Genomic DNA, 16,633 nt, shown 5'->3' with positions numbered 1-16,633 from the left:
AAAGAACCCTTTGAATGATAAAAGGGGTTCTTTGCATCGTGAAAGTGTTCTACGGATTGAAGGACAAAGTGCCATAGATGGTTCTACATGGAACCTTTTTGAAAATGGAAGGATTCTTCTATTGTTACAAGCTTCTATTGTGTGTTTTTGGTGCTATATAGAACCCTTTTGGTGCTCTATAGCCATTTTCAAAAAGGTTCTCCATCAATCTGAAGGATGATTTCACCATGCAAAGAACCATTCAAGCATAAAATGGTTCTACATAGAACTCATGGTTTTGGACAGTACCATAGCCTTTATTAGAGAACCCTTGAAGAGCCATCTTTTTAAAGTGTGGATGAAATGGTGTTTAGAATTTGAGCTGAGGATGTACTCATCTGTTTTTTTACCCCAATTCGATCAGAGCAGCATCAGCTAATACCAGAGATGTTCATAAATCAATTCTTTGATTTTAGTATCATTATTAGCTGCGTTAGCTGCAGACGTAGCACTGTACATGTAAACCCCTGCTAATAATCTGTCTGGCTCAATACGACCTCAAATAATGAGCCTTCAGTTTTGAAAACCTTCAGTCTGAAGGACAGAACTGGTGCTACACAGTAAATGAAGTGTGTTAACTTTGGCCAGATTAGCTTGAAACTTCAGCTAATAGCTATCGTGCCAGCTAGCATACTTGCTATACAAACTACATGCTAGCCAATGCTTCAAGCTGCCTCTTTCCTTTAAACAAAGCATTTACTACACGTAACGCTTCCTTCTGTTCATCAGACTGAAAGTCGTATCAAACCTAATGTCACTGCAAGCTGTAAGAGAATGGCTCTTTATAATGACTGCATGACTGTAGCAACATTGACTGGCAAATTTAGCCTGGGAATTTTGGAAATGTAACAGTTTATTTATTTACCGCATGAAGACAGGTGATCCTAATTTAATCAGTTTTGTTCATGTTTTTGCCAATAGTTGTGGAGGGAATATAAAAATATCACTGTTGTCGGATAAAAACCTCATATCTCCAAACTGGTAACTTTACAGGAGAAGGAAAAAACCTACTTTACTTTTAATGTAAGTCAATGGAACCAGAGATTTTTTCCAAGTCGTTTTGGGCCGTTTGTTTTGGTCCATTCGTCTTGAAATTTACACACAATGTAAAGGGCAACAGGCATTTTCAAATTATGCCAAAAACTGAAAAATGGAGATATGAAGTTTTCTTCCGACAGCAGCGATATATCTCTATATGATGATGCTGTATCTTAATTATGCACTCTGATAAAAATGTATAACTTGAAGTCCCTCCTCTTAAAGGGATGGTTGGGCAAAAAATCTAATGTACACAAATTTCCACTTACCGCATGTGTGGTCAATCAGCCAAGATATGTTGTGTGTCCAAATTTTGCTTCTTTAGTTTAGCACTGGATCTATGAGGCTAATGTTGCTAACAATTGCTAGAAATCAATAGTCACCCAAATATTTTCCATTAATACTCTTCTCAAAACTTCTCTCAGCTTGCTCAAACTGCATCCAGGCCTTCATTAAGGTCACAAAGAAAAAACTATGTGAACTAGCTGCCCACAGCGTTCAGAGGTTTTGTTCATTTTTATATTTTACAGTAAGTCATAGGGCCTATTTATACTTTGTACTAAAATGCATTTTTGGTGATCAGTTCATGTTCAGATTTCACTTGACTGCATGAAAAGCCAGGTGTGATTGTGTGCAGCCCAGGACTCATTGTGATTGGATTACTGTTGGATCACTCAAACCACATTCAAAATGAAAATGATATACGTGTTAATGTGCTTTTTACATGGGAAATAAACAATTGGGTCTTATCTGGTCAAGCTGGGGATGCATTTTAATGATAAGTGTGAGTGGAATCTAACCAAAGTTTATTCTAACATGGTCCAGACACAAAACACATGTAAATGCAAGGTGTAAACAGGATCATCCTGTGTCGTAAACCACAGTCAGCATGACCTCAATGAAGACCTGGCTGCAGTTTCAATGGGTTGAGAGAAATTTAGGGGATGTATTTACAGAAAAAAATTGGGTGACTATTGATTTCTAGTGTTTGTTGGCAATGTTAGCCTCATAGCTCCTGCACTAAACTAAAGAAACAAAATTTGGACATCAGATGTTTGTTAGCTGATCAATTACGTGCAGGGTAAGGGGAAAACTGTGTACTTTTGATTTTTTGCTGAACCATTCCTTGAAATCTGGAGATTATTTGTTGATACTCACAGAGCAGTGTTAGTACTCTGTGTCAGATAATATATAATAATGTATAAAATATAATAATATTGAAAGTTTTAAATTTATCTCCTATCCGGAGCACAATATGGGGAGTAACAGTGACAGTTTCTCCAAGCAGCGTGTTAAAGTACTTCACTGCGCCTTTAAGGCTGCTGCCTGGGAGGAGTTGTACATTGCAGCGGTTTTTCTGTTTTCCCACCCGTTTTCCTGAAAGTCCCGCCTCCCTTATGCTCTGATTGGTCAGCATTGCTCCCGCCACCTGAGCCAGGATTGGCTAGTAGTTAACTCTCGCCGAATCTGCGGACAGCTTGTACGCAAGAACCACTATCCAATCCTAGCGCAGGCGGGAACGCCGCCATCCAATCGGAGCGCAGCTCGCGCGCTAGTTCTATCCAATCTTAACGCGGGAAAGGCGGGTCTTTCCACAATGCTGGTGGAAAACAAAAAACACACTCGACGGTTTCTCCACAGTTAAGGGGATTCCGAGAGCGGCAAACGAATTCAGTCACAGCCGAGAGAAGGGGCGCGGAGCCCGGCGAGCCTCCGTCCGAAACCCGGGGGTCTTTTTTGTTCGTTTTGGACCCGTCTTTTGGACTGACATATCGGCTTTCCCTATCGAGTACCTAAAACGCGCTCTCACACGCGAAAGGACACTTAAAGACTGTCAGTCAAAAGACTTTGGTGAAGGATTTTCCCCCCTCGGTGTGTCGAAGAAGAAGAAGGGGTTTAGGTTTAGCAGCAGGTAAGTGTGGCAGCTGCCTTGAGAGACTAAGGTGGTGTTAATGTCGTGTTTTTTTTCCACGTTCACACTAAATGTGACTGAAAATGTCGGAGAAAATTAACCAGACACGCCATGGTGGCTCGTTTAGTTTCCATTTTGTGCTGTATTTCCATGCTAGTGTGAGTGTTGCCTTCATTTTCTTTTCTATTCTCTGCGTTTCTTCGTCTGAATTTGGGTATGAGAAGAAGGCTGGACGAAAACTGGCTCTTTTTTGCCCGTGAATGTGTTTCATCTAAAGCAAAAGTCCAGTTCTGGCTGACTTTTCACCTTTTTAAGTTGATTTGTTAAAAATACTAACGTTATTACAACGTTATTACAGCTTTCGTTACACTTTTATTACTTTCTTCTTGGTTAAATGGCAGCTACTATATTTCTCATTTTCTTTTCTTGCTTGTTGATTATCACTGGAACACACTGTCACTGTCTGTGCAACCTGCAGTGTCCACACAGTTATGGCTTTCAGTGTTTTTGCCTCTACTTTTCTACAGAGTACTGGGATGAATATGAATGTGTGTGAAAACAGCAGATTATTGGCCTGGAGTGACATGTCTATGATCAGGGATTGGAAATGTAGTGAGAAATAAAGTAGAGTTGCCCCCTCCCTGCGCCTTCCTCAGGTCATGGGCAGAGAAAACAAAAAAAGATCCAAAATCCAATGATGGCAAATGATAACTATGGATTTTGGACTGTGTGGTGTTTATTGTTATCATGAGGTTTCCTGCTGCTTTGGTCAATAAGAAGAGACTGCAGAGGTCAGAGTCAAAAGGTTATGGGAGTCACTGAGCAGATGCCACAGTTGGGGCCTGCTACTGTTAGTTCAGGTGCTCGCTGGTGCCTTTTTGGAGAAGGAAAGGGGGAAAAAAGAATAACAAGTTCATGATTTGTCGTGCAAAAATAGACAGAATTAGCAGGGGTCTAGCTTGGGTGCAGGAATGGGTCACTGAAAAAGATCTAATTTACACAGTTTTCCCATTATCCAAATGTAGTTGGTCAGCCAAGGCGTGAAGTTTGCTTCTTCTTTTAGTTTTGCACATGAGCTACAGGGCTAATATGGCTATATATATGTATATATATATATATATATATATATATATATATATATATGTATGTGTGTATGTATATTGGCTGATCGATAACATTTACATCAAGGGAAAAATTGTGTAAATTTGCTGTTGGGTGTTTTAGTTGGTTAGATTGGGGTCAGACTTGAGCTTTAGGTTTGAGAAGCCTGTCTGTTGTCCATGTTGACCCATTAAATGTCCTGTTGATAATGATTACAAAACTAGGGGTCGTAACTCCACCTAGTAGGGGTTGGCAATTTGACGAAATGCTATCATTATTGTGATAAATCGCGTCATGATATACCTTTCAGAGTATATTGTGGGTACCGTACCTCTGAAACATTAAACAACTGCATAATATTAAGCATATTTAGTAATTATTTGCTTTTTCCTAATGTTTTTTCTTAAACATTTTATTTTCGTAAACTACTGTTTTGCAGGTGCATTTTGCCCCATCTAACTTGTTTGTAAAGCTCAGAAAAACAACATTTTTCATGTCATGCATATTGTATGTGAAGCATTATGATGTGTCATCCACCTCTACCATCTAGATTTCCTCATTTTTAAATAGGCAACACTGTTTAACACTGTTATTCATTTCACTCAACTGCTGATGAACTTCTAGTAAAGGTATCCGTGCTTTGGCTTTGAAGGGAAAATATATGGGTATCGTATGGATAATGGATGATGTGGTTATACCAGTAGGTAGAGATGACACTAATCTGATACCAGGTATCAGTACTGGGTTGATATCAGGGCTTTTGTTTTCTGCCTATGGTATGATGTGCATTCGAAAACTATGCTGAGAAGTTTCCATTGTGTTCAGTGCTGCTAACACCTCTGATATATCTTTATGGCCCATCATGGTAGTAGTAGAGTCAACAGTCAAATGTGAATGCAAATCAATTTAGAATTGTTTCAGAGCTTCCCTCACTGAGTCACATCTACAGGTACAAAACCATTCGTTTCAATGACCGCTCATGTTTTGTAGTGGCGTGCAGGACCAGTAGTCCCGAACTGATTGCGTGAGGTGTGAGCATTGCTAGTGGGCTTGTTTAAGTGTGAGAATGACTCATGGATGGTGTTGATGGTTGCTCGGAAAATGAAAATGACCACATTATCTCTTCCTTTATACTTGGGAATACTGCCACGCAGAGCTGTGAAACATGAAAACAATGCCTTGCAATTCTCACCTCAAAATGGTCCCATTGGCCTCAGCACCTTTGGAGTCTGTTGGGTGCTTTAAGCCTCTTATGAAGAAAAAAAACAGCACGTAGCCTGTGTATCTCCAGGTTTCGAGGTAGTTGCAGGTACATGTTTTGTTTTGAGTGCCTCTATGTCAGCTTAGCCTTTGCCCTGGAAAAAACCCTAGTATGTGTCAATGCAGAGCAGGATTAAAACTCTGGTATGGTGTCTGTTCTGTAGTCAACAACATCGGTCTGTATGTCTTAGCGTAGATGGCATGAAGATGAGCCAGTTTCTCGCAAAGGGAAAAAAAAGCATTCCATTAATCTTTCTGAACGCTAGAAATACAGGCAAGGTAGAACATTAAAACCATTGGAGCAAAGATGAATGGTCAGGACTGTGGCTGTGAGATATGGGGCAGAGACTCATCTGCTGAAAGAATTTGTGCCTTTGCCTTGGACTAGTGGCAACACTCTTTCATTTATGGTGATGGATTGATTTTTGCTGATTGGTTTACTGTTAATAATTTATAGTTTGCTGAATTTGCTTTCCAGTCTCAGGCAAAGATGCAGGTCAGATAAATTAGGCAGGCCACCCGTACCATCATCACCCATTTAAAAACAGCAGCTGTGAAATATCTGTGCCAGGCAGTGACATCCACCAGCGTTCCCAGAAGCAGCTCAGCCTCTGACTTTCTCGTCATTTAGTTTACACTTTGTGGAAAGCACATAACTTGATGCTCACCGTCTCCTGGTTTGCATTAGAAATAAGTGTTTAACCTCTACTGCTGGGCGTTATTGGTAAAATTCACCATCACTGTATGGGATGATATTTGAATTGACATACTTCCAGAGTGCTCAGACTCCATGCTAAAAAAGTGTCCTACAGACTGATATAGGCCTACCGGTTGGAAGATATAAGCGGTCCGAGATATTATCAGTATTGGCTGATAATATTGGCGATGAGCAGCTCTTTTCTTGTTTGCGACACTGAAGGATTTCAAGCAAACTTAGTGACATATAATTGAACTTTAGTAGTTTAGTAAGTTAGTAACAATATGACACCAATACAGACTGAACTGATGAATCTGAAGTCAAAATCATTACATATTACACAAAATTGCAAGTTACATATCACATATAAAGTGCACCCAAACCTAACCTTATAGCATGAGAAACAAGTGTTTTTTTATGAAGAAAACTGAAAAATAAGAGATGATTTTAATGATTAGATTTTAAAAAGTATGATAACTGAAAACTCACAATCATATCAGACAGTAAAGCCCTGTTTAACCACCACTATTAGGGTATAAAGTTAAAATCTAAAAATATATATGTCAAATTATTGGCCAATATTATTGGTTATTGGAATTTTTACCCCTCTAAAATTGGTGTCCGCCACCAAATTTTTATATCGGTTAAGTCTTGCTACAAAACCCGACTTTGCTTGCTTTAACTTCTATTAAACGAACACCAAAGAAAACCTCACACAGTGCTATAAAAACCTCAAAACACAGGCGCCTCTAGTTTGAAGAGTAGAACGTGACCCTGGGTAAAATGTTCATTATCTGTCAAAACCACTAATCCTTTATTGCCCTGCACTGGTTACCTCAAACACAGAGCACAGAATCTTTTCTATTCCTGACTACATAAGGTGGCGTCCCTTATGAGTTAAGGTCACTTGTATAATACTTTTGGCCTCCAAAATGGAAAGATGCTGATTATGAGAAACATGATCTCGCGACTTTCGTAGCATATAATTCAATTTAATACAATTACTGTCAGACTACCATATGTGATATGGGTGATGTCCTCCAGACTCGTGAAGTGACAGGGTAGCAGGCAGAGAACAAGGGTGGGGGGGGGGTCACTAAGTTTGATTAACATGCTTAGTTTGTTTCTGCAGTGTTTCGCGAAGCTGTGGGCTGTGCCTTATTTTTAAACAGGTTATACAGAGTCAGACCAGGCGAGAGAGAGAGAAGGAGTGAGAGAGGGTCTGGCTAAGTGAAATGCCAGTCATTCCTAGTGAGTCCAGAGTTGCGAAGGTTAGTGCCTTGTCTGTGTAAGCTGAAGGATTGATGCATGAGCCTGTCTACTGAGGAATTCAAAGTCCAAGGCCATCGCGGCGCTAGCCTTTTACTGGGACTGTCCTTCATGACTTCTTAGCGGGCCTGTCCTTTTGGGAACCTTCAAAGCCGAGGCAAGGACGCAGCGTCTGGCGCGGTAAGCTGTGGCGGGAGAGATTTACGTAATGACCTGACTTAAACGCAGGTGTCTGACTCTGCACACGTACGGGCCCAGGACAGGGTGGGTGGGTGGGGGGGGAAGATCCCAACCTAATTGCGTCAGCCCCTCTTTAAAAGCTTTCCTTTTGGATTTTGTTTTCGCTCTCCGCAATTAACTAAAAAGGAATTTTTCAGAATTTATGAATGAGAGGTGGATATATTGAGCCAGAAGGTGGACTGAGACTTGTGTGTTGTGGAATTGTGTCTGGAAGATTTATTTATTTTCCAGTGAATCTGAGATGAAGACGAGGTTTCGTTAATGGAGTGGCGAATAGACTAAAAACGAAACACTATAAACATCTCCATATGGGTGTTGCACACTGTTTACCTCCATCTGCACACAGTTCTCTAAATTAGATAGTCTACAGATTGCAGAGTAAGTATGGGAGTTGAGCTAGTTGAAGAGATCAGATTCTTCCCGCTTTCTTTTTACCTTTTTACACTTCGGAGTAGGTTCTTTCCCAGCTCGTACATCATAGCCGTTTTGGCCCTTAAAGTCATTACCGGATAGTGACCCGTTCCACGGTTGGGTCTTGCTTTTGTCACTCCTCCAATTAAGTTAACAGTCTTGTCACACTCGTCTTTTTCCGCAGGGCTGGAGCTCGGAAGCTCGGTGTTCTTGAGAGCTGCAGCTTCTTTAAGCCTTTCTAGGCACAAAATGGCACATGAAAAAGCTGCGAGGGATGAAGTCGTCTCACTTCCTAAAGCTGAGTGACACCGGGCACCCGCTGCTGGAGCACAAAAGCCTTCACTCAGGGGTTAAAATGAACTGCGCTGTTGCTGGGCAACAAGGGACACCTCTCCGGTGCCGATAGATGGCGGAGAGTAGATTTCTGTCCCTAGGACACAGTCAGCAGTGAGGCGTTGATGAAGTCCCACCGCATAGCCCTGCTCTCCGCATGCTGTTTTTATGCCTGAAGAGGCAGACGCTGGTGTATTTGAACAGACTTGAGGCGGTGCGCGTTGCTGTGAAGGCTGTGAAGGTAGTCACATATGGGTGTGAATGAAAAGGAAGAACATTACAGAGCTTAGCAGTTTATTTTGGCCCTGCTTTCCTTCCTTAGTTGTTTTAGCTTGTCAGTTTATTTTAGCAAAAACAAGGGGTGGCTGATACGGCGAAGATAAATCAAGATACTCGACATGAATCACAATATTTCGTTTTTGTTTAGTTGGAACAGACAAAGTGCATCAGAGGTGCCACTGTGGCTGCAAGATTTGGGCAAAATATCTAATTCTGATTTTTCTGACCAATATTATGACTGAGATTTGAATTTTGATTATTTGCTATATATTGAGGTCCAGTGATCAGGTCCAAAAAACATTGTGACCTTAAGTTTTGACCCTAAGTTTTTCCCTTTACCCTTTATGAATTGTGTAAAATCTCTTTAGGGAAATGTTTAAGAACAAAGCAAAAAATGTCATTATTTGAATATGAGATTTGAGTTTAAATATAAATATATAGCTTTAAATATATCCCTTACTTGTTTAACTTAAGTTAAATATGTAAGATGCTGTATGCTACTTGCCTCGTTTTGGCCAAGAAGACCAGCATATCCATTTTTTTTTGGTTTGAGACCCCAACGCTGCACATAATGTGCTAGATAGCCAGTTTGTACTGGTTGTGCATGGGTCATCTATTTGGTCTAACTCATCAGCAGGCAGTGCGAATAATTCAGGTGAAGTTTCTCAGACTTGTTAAGACAATGTTGATATTGATATTGAATTAATCTTTAAGTCTACTAATATCAGCAACAACTCTGTGTGCAATAATTTCTTTCTTCAGCTTTTCATGTCTAGCCCTGCACTAAATCTGATTGAACATGACCAAATATTCTCTCTAATGAAACATGCAGCTGTTCAGCACATATTCATGTACTGTATTACATTGCATTCAGAAAAGCATATAATGGCACCATTTATCACAATAATGATGAAATATCACTATATTGCCCAACCCTGGTCAGAACCCTGCATGCTGTAGTGCTCAGTCTTGCTCTGCGTCTACTTTCTCTGCATCCCAATTAGCTGCAGGCGGCTGGACGATGAGTTAGAGCTGTGGCCCAGACGTGGCTCCTCCAACACTTCGGGAGATGTCCTTGGGCACCGTGGGAAGATAGATGCCCCCAGTGTCCTAGAGAGCCACTTCATGCTTATAGAGGCTGAGCCAGAGGAAGGCAGCAGGCATTAAGACTATCCTGACCTTGACCTCCTTGTTGGAGAAGCTTTTAAATAACACTCCAAAACAAGATTCAATCATGTGACACCTTACAAAGAGGCACTGCTTGACTAAGTGCACTTGGAGGGTTTGAGTAACATGCTTGTCTAAAGATTTGGGCCTTCTTTTGAAGGATTCTAGCAGAATGTCGCTGTTGGCCTGAATCAGATTTTGTGATAAGGTTGTATTGTAACCAAAGCTCTGGAAGCAGCTTGACTGTCTGCACCAAGGTTGGTAGAAAATGAATGGACAGCAGCTTCTAAATGTAAGACATTTTTAATTTTACTGTAGATTAATATGATGAGATTGTATTCCCAGTTATTTTGGACCATTTCTATTGGTCCATTCATCATGAAATGTTCATACAATGGAAGAGACAGCTGCATTTACAAATAATGTAAAACAATAATAAATACAATAATAAATAAATTGAGATTTTAGTACAACAGTGATGATATGTGGCATAGATGCTTATTTTGTGGTTACATTTCCAAATTAACTAGTACTTGTTACCCATAGCAACTAACAGAATAACTCTGACAGAAGCATTTCTGCTGGAATAGCCCCTGACTCAGAGCTGAAATGGCCAATATCAGTGAGGTAATTTCTTGCCACTTCATGAATGTTTCTAGAGACTCGGGCTGTTTGAAATATTGGGCACACTCATCTCCAGATTGGAACGCCTGAATCAGTCTCTGGGGGAGCCGAAAGCTCTGGCGCTGATACGAGGCTGCATGCTGAAATGTGCTACTGCTCCACTTGTGTAACTGTGTTTACATGTCTGAGTCACAGAGGCCAGACGACTCCGATTTAGCAGAGCCTTCCTCTAAGCCACCTGCCCTTCCATTCAGGGCTGACCTTCATGCTTATAGGGAGGCAGGGCCTGACCTAAATACATTTAAATGGGTTTAATAAGGTCAATGAGCAGTTTGATTCGACAGCTTAATAATGCCTTTCAGAGGTGTTTGTTGGAGAGGTGAATGTTCACCCGAGCACTGACAGACCTGGCAGAGGAATGTATGGAGTTATAATGGGAAAACGTAATTGATCTTTATATAGACATGATTTTAAAATGCTTTTGTTGCTGAATATCTACAAGAAAATGGCAAGTAGTTATCCTGAGAAAATCTGTAATGTAAATATAAAGGTTGATTTTGTAGATATGTGTAAATGTCGTTGTTTGTGTTATGTACTCTGTTTTTATCAAGGGTGTAAATCGCTGCAGATCACATGATATGATATTATTATGAAAGAGTGTTGAGCCAAAATGCAGTTCTATTCTGATAATTAATATATGTGATATGCTAAGTTTTATGATTCTGACTGCAAATTATTCCTCCAAAAAGAAAACTTTATCTGCTTCATCTAAGTGTACACTTTGCTCATCTCACTTCAGTTTTTTTTTTACTGAAGCAAAACAGAACTGTAAAGTAGGCCTGGGTGATATCTAAAAATAATTAGCACGATATTTTGTGGTTAAAAAATTGCAATTATCAGTAATATCAAAAATCACGTGGTCCACGGCGGCTTTGACCTACTTTCTATTTTAGTCCGTGTGCTCTTTTTAATTATTAACTGTTTTAATGAAAATCTTTAATAAACCTCACCTATTAAATATGATACTGAGTAACCCAACATCCTGTGAGAACCTCTTCATCTGTCGTTATAATAAATGTTCCTGAGCTTCCTTTGCCGCAGATTTGTGGCAACTTGCACACTAATAGCACTCCCTGCTGGAGAAACTACAGACTGCAAGTGATTTCCAAAGCCATGCCCGCGCGCTTTCCACATTAAAAACAAGGCCTTTTCTGTCATTACAGTGGTGTTTTCATTATTCAACTGACCACAAGGACACTTAATCTGTACAGAAAATACCTCGCACTGGCGAGGATCAGAGGAACTTTCTCTTCAGGTTAGAGTTAACTTAGCTGCTCTACGCTAACGTTCAGTTATTTTAGCTTGTTTTTTTTACTGCAGCGAGTGACTTTGAAGGCGAGCTGAAGATCCAAAGCATGTCAGCATTCATTTAGATTCCATTCATGTACGTCCCAATGTTTTTCCCGAGCTGTTTAATGGCAAATTAGCCCTCTCTAGTTCTCCCTCAGCTCTTTTACCAAGATAGTGATTATCGCCTTTTACACATCACCATCAGGTTACTTGTCCATCATCGACGATATCCAAATACATCCCCCTATCGCCCAGCCCTAATTAAACAAATCAACAGCCAACAACATTCAGCATTTGTACTTAATTAGCAGAAATTAGCAGAGGCTATTATTTGTGAAGTAAACAAAAACATTAATAACAGGCTTTAAAAGAATTGGTTTGTCAAAAAAAAAGTACACAATTTTTCACTTGCCTCAGATGATGTCAGTCAGCCAAGACATGATTGGTGTCCTAATTTTGCTTTTTTTAGTGCTGGAGCTATGAGGCTAACGTTGATAACAACACCTGTTGTTTAAAGTGGCTGCGTGCTGCATTTAGCTACAAGGTGAGTCTTGTCTCAATGGAGGGACCAAAGTATGTTCGAAGATCCACTACAATCCACTATTCTATCTAACCGTTTATAATAGTTTCAGTGACAAAAGCTTTGGTCTCACCTGAAAGAAACTGTGATATCTTGTAGATGAAAACCAAACGCATTTTGGTAGTCTCTTCTACCAATGGGCTTAATAATGATTAACATTGAATAATTAACTCCTTAAGGCTGAAGCAAAAAACTGTCATTTTTGTCATTTTATCTCCTCTTTTCCATCAGTGATGAATTTTCTAAGTGTTGCTGTTGTATTTATTTTGTCCGTAAAGAACAATTTTGAACAAAAAAACACATGAATAGGAATATAAGACACATCAGCTTTTATCGTTACCCTAATTAAACAAAACAAGAACGTACTCTTACCAGTCTGAACTGTGCTCTGAATGAACACAGTGCATCCAACAAGAAAGGAAACCTCATGCATCTTTTATACAGTGATAGGAAACATGGTAGGACTCGGAAAGCTCTGGTTCGCTGAAGTTCATAATGCCAGTGGCAGATGTGCATGCAGTGTAGCTACTGTGCCTGATTTAAAGTGGATTTAAATAAATGGCCTTTTTTTCGGGGGTTTATCAGGTTCATGGGATTAAGTAAAATATCAATACTTGGGCCTCTAGTTCTTATACTTTTTTGTTATGCTCTTGTTTTTGAGTGTAGTTACGGGTCACACTTGTCTGTTGTCGGTGGAATGTCAGACAAAGGTTAATGCACCACTTTTTTCTCACCTCTCTGACACATGCACCTGTTTTGCACACTAACCACACTGCGACACATATACCCTGTGAGGAGCTTTTGCACAGTTTCACAATCCAAACGTGCTATAGGTGATGAGTATTGGTTCGAATGAACGTTGGCATTATGTATGTCAGAGGACAGACACATTAGTGTTTTGTTGATGGTGCAACAGTGATCAATATATCTGACCATTTGTCTGTTTGTGTTGCCTGGAAACATGTTCTCACATTACGAGGATCACACAGAGGATCCTTGCCGGGGCGAGAGAGCGTGCTCTCACGTTATCGGCAAACATCGCCGTCTGCACAGCCAGTCCACAGAAGCAGCAGACGCCCAGATCGAGAGGTGGCTGTTGATCTGCCCGTAAAGCTCTCGGGATTTGGAAGGCAGCGCCTGTGTAAATCATAAGTTAATGAGTAAAGCGCTCTGACCGTGTGGATGTGTGCTCAAGATGATGTATCTTAAAGCAGGGTCTAGATGCAGGGTTTTGAGTGATGGCTTCCTCTCTTGAGCTCTTCTCAGACTGGAAGGAGGAACAGTGCATATGGCGTAGGAAAGGGAGAGATTGAAGGTTTCCTATTGTGACGTAAATCACAAGTAATTTATGTTTAATTTATGTAATTTAATTTTCAGGATAATCATGGCATCTTTAAAGTAGTCCATCAGCAGGTCAAATTTACACAAACGTTATCTGTTGTAGGTCAGCTGAGACCTTTTTGGTGTCTGAAGTTTATTTGGTTTTGCAATGGACCTACAAGGCTAATATAATAGAAGTCAGTAGAAGTTTTTGGGTGGCAGCCCTCCGTTACTTTTTAGCCACATTTGGCTTGTAACTCCAGTGAAAATGTACATGAGCAAACATTCCTTGGCTGATTTAATATATTTTTGTAAATTAAATTTGTGGTTCTTTAGCATGTACTGAAAATCTTAACTATATTGATAGATTTTCTATTGAATGACTTGTTTTTTGAAAGCTACCTCCGCCATGTTTTTCACAAACTAGCAAACACAAATTGTGTAGCAGTAGGCTGTTTACTTATTTTATGACTTTCTAAAAAGACAAGAATTGTGCATGGTTATTAGAGTTGCTGTAGATTCATAATATAATATAATTTCCATTGCTTTTTTTGTATCATGATATATCATTAAAACCGCACACTAGACTATTTATCATGATTATGTCAAAATGTGCTTTTCTGAGCGTAGTATGGATGTTGTCAGTACTTAAAGAGAACATAGTTAATTCTGTTTTGTTGGTTTTAGTGCAGCGCAGGATGTGAAGCATTGAGTAAAATGATATTCATAGTTATTGATAACTTCAGAGAAATTGAATATTGTCATGCATACTGTGTATTGTGTAAAGGTCTTAAAGTATCGTGATATATTTTTTGCCATATTGCCCACCTCTGCCAGTAACCGTACCAGTCCTGGTGCGGAGAGAGGAATCCAGAGTCCAGGCTGCCCGAGTTTGGCTGCGGGCGCTATTTAATTAAGGCGTGAGCTGCTTCCACACGAGCTGCCTGATAAGGGCTTCATACATCTCTGATCCGAGCAGAGCTTGCTCTCAGAGCACTGGGGTTAATGAAGGTAGAGTTTCTCTCTCTTGCTGTCTTTCCCTTAGTCGTCTTTTTCTCCCATTTTTTCTTCCCCCTCCCCTTTTCCCTTCTCTCTCTTCATGTCTTTCCCACTTGCCCTCTCTCTCCCTGTCTCTCTACACCTCTCTCTCTCTCTCTCTCCCACTCTCTTTCCTTCTCTCCCTCCCTTTCTCTCTCTCTCTTGGAGGTGCCTGATCAGACTCTGCGGCGCTCTTCACATGCTCTCTTGGAAAAAAAAGAGAGAGAGAGAAAAAGTGGGTCATGGCGACCTATTTTTCTCACAGTTCACGGAGGCAGAGGGTGGCAGGGCTGTCGTCAGTCAGATGGGGAGCAGGGCTTGATAGGGAGGCAGGGCCTTGTCTCCAGACGCAGCGACACAGAAGTGGGTCAGCGGCAAAGGCTACATCTTGTAAACGGCTTGTCGTATTGTGGAGGAAGCTGCAAATGAACCATAGATTATATACCCCAGGCTCCGCACGGAGGTCCCCCCCTTCTCCCAGGCCCATCTTACGCACATACATACACCGAAGCCTGGCAGAAATTCTCCCGGAAGAAACTTGATGTTTCTCATAGCTCCGCAGTACACAGTTAACCCTCGAGAATCAATCGAGTCTATGCGAAAACGTATTCTAGCTCCAGGTGTCGTTCAGGTGGAGAAGAGTAGAGTAGGGCACAAACTAAAGTGGGATGGAATATAACGTGGACAGGTTTACGAAGAGCTTGTATGCTCATAGCCATCATGTGTGAATTTTGACAGCAGTCAGACAGATATTTCTCCAGAAGACTGTTTTTGTACTGTAAAAGAAACATTTTTCATTGTAAATGTTTTTTTTTATTTCTGAGCTCTGAGCTCTTGTCAAACACAAGGCCTGTGGGCCAGATCAGGCCCTCCACACAATCCTATCCAGCCCCCAAAAGTATTTTAATTCCTATTAATATTAGCCCATTTCACAGTGTGTTGCACTACAGCCCCCAGCATGCACTGCGATGTAACATGTTCCGAATCTCCTCCCCCAAGAAGTCTGTGGGACAGTGGTTACACCTCAGTCTACAACAGTCATATCGCCAAAATGCATTTCGGCTGCAGTTCAACCAATATAAACACTGAACGTCAGCTCAGCAGCTCAGAAACTGAACCCAAGTATTAATGAACTTGCAGCAAAGAAAGGATGACAGGGGTCTAAATCAAGCAAACAGGTAGGTTAAAAGAATATGAATATTTTGAATATTTCAAGTGTCCATGTAATATTTCATGGTCTGCTGCATATTTTGAATAAACAATGGCCAGTTTGGGTAATAGCACAGCATTAAAAATTAAATAAAAACATTTTTTCGCTGGCCAACAGATTTTATGAGATTTTTTAACATGGCCATTTTACTGGTTGAGTTTGACACCCCTGGTGTATGCTACATAGCATTGACATAACTATGCCATAAACATGAGTTGCCGTGACAGATTCCGTTCTGTAATCCAACACTTACTTTCGCTGGTAATTGTCATGACAGATTCCGTAATATTTGATGTCATGAATTTTTGCTGAGCGTATTCTCGTTAGCTGTCGTGTCATCAAACATAATGACACCAAACATGGCATCTGTCATGGCAATTACCAATAATGGTAACATGACACTCTCATATTACTGAACAAAATCTGTCATGACATAACAGCATATGACATCTGCTGTGACATGTTTATGGCTTGGTTATGTCAATGTTATGTGGCAGTGTTCGAGTAAAGTGTTATTAAAAACTGACCTGCACTATTGCATGTTTTCAGAATGCACTGTTTTCCCATGCATGACTTGCCAAAATCAGGAGAGGTTCCTTTTTGTGGCCTAGCTCTGAGCTCTGCCAAGCACCCTTCACCCATAGAGACATAAGCAGACTCAGGGCCAAAGCAGAAAGGAGGCAAGCTTGCCAAAATTTACAACACCACTAGGAGCTGGACTTTGGAACTCGAGAGCCTTATCCTTGGAGCTGTGGCGCTTTATGA

At 40.6% G+C, this 16,633-nt stretch overlaps 1 protein-coding gene across 1 annotated transcript in view; it reads left to right on the top strand.

Annotated features, from left to right (window-relative positions):
• Window positions 1-2,731: 2,731 nt before the first annotated feature.
• The window catches only part of nrip1b (nuclear receptor interacting protein 1b), a 37,445-nt gene continuing 23,543 nt past the window's right edge, over window positions 2,732-16,633 (top strand). The window contains exon 1 of the mRNA XM_036594504.1: window positions 2,732-2,989. The gene's annotated coding sequence lies outside the window, so the exon portion shown is untranslated. The remainder of the gene's footprint in view (window positions 2,990-16,633) is intronic.

Source organism: Colossoma macropomum, unplaced genomic scaffold (genome assembly GCF_904425465.1).
Source record: "Colossoma macropomum unplaced genomic scaffold, Colossoma_macropomum, whole genome shotgun sequence".
NCBI classification, from domain to species: Eukaryota; Metazoa; Chordata; class Actinopteri; order Characiformes; family Serrasalmidae; genus Colossoma; species Colossoma macropomum.
Note: the sequence above shows the minus strand (reverse complement) of the source record. Positions and strands in the feature narration are given on the sequence as shown.